The sequence below is a fragment of the Saccopteryx leptura genome, chromosome 3 (assembly GCF_036850995.1).
Source record: "Saccopteryx leptura isolate mSacLep1 chromosome 3, mSacLep1_pri_phased_curated, whole genome shotgun sequence".
Lineage (NCBI taxonomy): Eukaryota > Metazoa > Chordata > Mammalia > Chiroptera > Emballonuridae > Saccopteryx > Saccopteryx leptura.
Genome location: NC_089505.1, coordinates 320,113,173 through 320,117,058, shown reverse-complemented (window position 1 = coordinate 320,117,058; position 3,886 = coordinate 320,113,173).

The following is a 3,886-nucleotide window of genomic DNA, read 5'->3' as shown; positions in this document are numbered from 1 at the left end:
CGGCTCATTGTTTTTCTTTATTGTTTTTCTGATTTCAATTTCATTGATTTCTTGTTTTCCTTCTATCAATATGGCATTATTTTTCTCTCTTTTCAATTCTGCTTTCAAGAATTTTGCTTTGTCTTAGTTCTTATGATGTGTCTTTCCCTGAATTATTTTGAGTTTATCTTGTGAGAAGAAGCTCAGCTTCTTCAATTTGTAGATTTATATTATATTATTGATAAATTTGAGAAGTTTCTATTACTGTTTCTTCAAGTAATTTTTTAGCCATGTCTGCTCTATTTCTGGGATTTTTATTATAAAAAATGTCAGCTCTTATGTTCTAGTTCCACGAGTTCCTGAGACTCTGTTCATTTAATTTTTTTAGTCTATTTTATTTTCTGTTGTTCAGATGGAGTCCTTTCTATTTTCCAGTCAGTGATTCCTTCCTCTGTCCCTTCCATTCTGCTGTTGACCACTATCAGTTTATTGTTGTTATTATTATATTTTTCAGTAAAATCCACTGAGCCGTTTTTGTTTTGTTGTTATATTTTCAGTTCAAATTTTTCCTTAGGTTCTTTTTTATATCTTTGATTTATTTGATGCAACATTTTTATTGCCATTCTGAGGCTTTATTATTATTTTTTTACTTGTTTCAAGCATGTTTGTAATTATTCATTGAAATATTTGTATCATGACTATTGTAAGTTCTCGGTGAGAAAATTCTAATATCTCTATCTTGGTGCAGGCATGTATTGACTGTCATTATTTATTCTGTACAGAACAAGGTAGTTGAGAAGACAGGACCACCATTGACCTTGGTGCTGGACCAGGGCAATGGGAGGCTCCCTCCCTCCCCTGTTCTTGGAATGTACGCTCTGCCCACTATTCCAGTAGTAGAAGTTGTTTTTGAGAATGCAGCCTTGAGAGAGCAATATGTTATTGAGACCATTTAGATTAAATATGTGACTAAACCCAGTTAAGGCTTCCATTGAAACTTTTAAGGTTATGGCGAGTGGTTTGGAGATCTACTTGTCTTGAGGCCACTGAAGACAAATCATGCATGTAAGTTCCCTTGTTTATTAAATCTGCCACCAACAATTTAGAGTAGCCTGCTTCTTCCTTGGGTCTCTCCTTGTCCTCCATGTTGGGGGCCAGTTTGTGAACCAACAATCAGTTTGAGATCTTCCTCATTCTTGGTATGATGGTTTTCAATTGAAACCTGGACATTTTCATATTATAATGTGGGAGTCTGGATTTTATTTAAACCTCTATTTCAGATAGCTGTCTTTAATACTGCTCTGGGAGAGAAATGAGAGTGCCCCTCACTGGTGCCTGTTGGATATATACGTTCAGGTTCTCCATTTAGCTTCTGTCCACGTTGGGGAGGAGACTCACTACTACTGATTAGAAAGAGTTCCCACCACCATGTGAACTTCACTTACACTGCAGTAGGGGGAAGATGACCTTATTACTGCTGGGAAACTGTAAAAGTCCTGACTTTCTACTCAATGTCCTCTGACTCCACTCCAGTAGGAGAGGGGCACCCTGTTACTACCCAGTGGACCTGGAAGTCCTGGCTCTCCATGTTGTCTTCACTAACACTGTGGGTAGGAGTGGCTTGTTACTCCTACTTGTCTTAGTTTCCTACTTGGCCTTTTTGACACCAATACCGTGTTGGTTTTCCTTATTACAGCCTTTAGAGCAGGGGTAGTCAACATTTTTATACCTACTGCCCACTTTTGTATCTCTGTTAGTAGTAAAATTTTCTAGCCTGACTGGTGGTGGCGCAGTGGATCAAGCATCGACCTGGAATGCTGAGGTCGCTGGTTCAAAACCCTGGGCTTGCCTGGTCAAGGCACATATGAGAGTTGATGCTTCCTGCTCCTCCCCCTCTTCTCTCTCTCTCTCTCATCTCTAAAATGAATAAATAAATAAAAATAATTAAAAAAAAATTTTTTCTAACCACCCACTGGTTCCACAGTAAAGGTGATTTATAAAGTAGGGAAGTAACTTTACTTTATAAAATTTATAAAGCAGAGTTACAGCATATAATAATAATTACTTACCAAGTACTTTATGTCGGATTTTTACTAAGTTTGGCAGAATAAATCTTTATAAAACAACTTACTATAGTTAAATCTATCTTTTTATTTATACTTTGGTTGCTCCGCTACCACCCACCATGAAAGCTGGAATGCCCACTAGTGGGCGGTAGGGACCAGGTTGACTACCACTGCTTTAGAGGTTAGCAGTGGAGACTCCCCACTTGATATTTGCTTGTGGGTTTGGCCATGTTTTTTCCCCCCCCCTTTGATGATTGGCTGGAGTACAATGGTTATTGTTTTAAAGTTTTCTGTCTTGCTAGGCTTCCCCTCTCTTGGTCTTTTGGCTAGAGAGAGCACATTTTTGTTGTTTTATCATTGCCTGTTGATATTTATGTGGTGTTAGCCTCTCCAACTTGAAGATTGGATAGATGAAGCAAAAAGAAAATGCAGGGAACTCACCATGTTGTTTCTCAGGTTCTAAGATTCCTAGTCAGTGTGCCTTCTCTCCACCTTCATATTTTTCTTGTGTTTGTCTTATATATAAATCCAGGGGTTTTGATTGTATTTAGCAGGAGCAATAAGGAAAAGTTTCTCTACTTCAGTGTTCTGCAAGTAGAAATCCCTGGCCTAAATTCATTTTATCCATTTTGTTTTATGATCATCTTTTCTTTGAGTAGCTATTTTTGGTTTTTCAATTAATGATCTAACATATAATAGCAATAATACGGAACAGAAATGCATTTCTTTTTTATTTGCAAGTACATGACATTTAGTTCTAATCCACTATTTTGGGTAGCTCTTATATATTATAGATGCACAAATGAGGAACAGAGCATTTACAGAACTCACCCTGTTTATAATGGATGGTAAACAGCGAAGCTGGGCTTCAAACCCAGTCAGTTTGACTTCAGAATCCATGCTTTATTTCCTGTTCACCATTGAACCTCTAGCACGTACACTGATCTTACAGCAAGTGTTCTATAGATATTTGTTGAGTGAAATAATTGTTAACATTGCTATGGGGAATTCTATTCCTTGGATTCTATTTCTTCCTGGGTTTATCACATCTTCTTGCTTTTTCCTTTCCGCCCAGTCCAAAATGTTTGTATAATTTCCATGACATTTCTTTTTGTCTTGTTCAGGTTTAAGCAACTCTATCCAGACTTATTATTTACTTTGATACATTGTTTTTACCCCCATAATTTCCTGTTCCACATTTCTAAACCTGATCTTCTTCCTTGTGACAGGTGAATATTTCATGTTCATCTTTATTTGTGGAGCTTGAGGGCCTCCAAATGCACAGAATAGAGAGGTTAGCTGAAACTGTATTGGTTTGCCTTATATTGAATTCACTGAAACTAGTTATGGGGCCTTCCTATTCCTCTGGATGAGAACTTTGGGCTTCACATCATTTCCCCATCCAGCGTGAAGCTTTGAAGTATGAATTTCCATTCAAGAAAATTGAACTTTGTTGTTTACTTCTTCAGTTTCACCCAAAACTTTCTAGAAGAAATTTCTACTACTCAAATTCCATGACTTTAAATATAATACATGTACATAGAATTAAATATATCATTAATCTGGATTTCTTATCTGAGTTCCATATTTTTTTATGGAGCAGCTTATTTGATATCTTGACATGGATGTTTATTTTCTTTATAGTAAAAACTAATTATCCTGGTATCACTTATTTGGATAGTTCTTCCTTTTCTAATTTTTGTATTTATTTATTTATTTATTTACTTATTTATTTATTGACAGTGACAGAAAGAGAGAGGTAGAGATAGAGATAGAGAGACAGATAAGGACAGATAGGCAGGAAAGAAGACAGATGAGAAGCATTAATTCTTTGTTGCAGC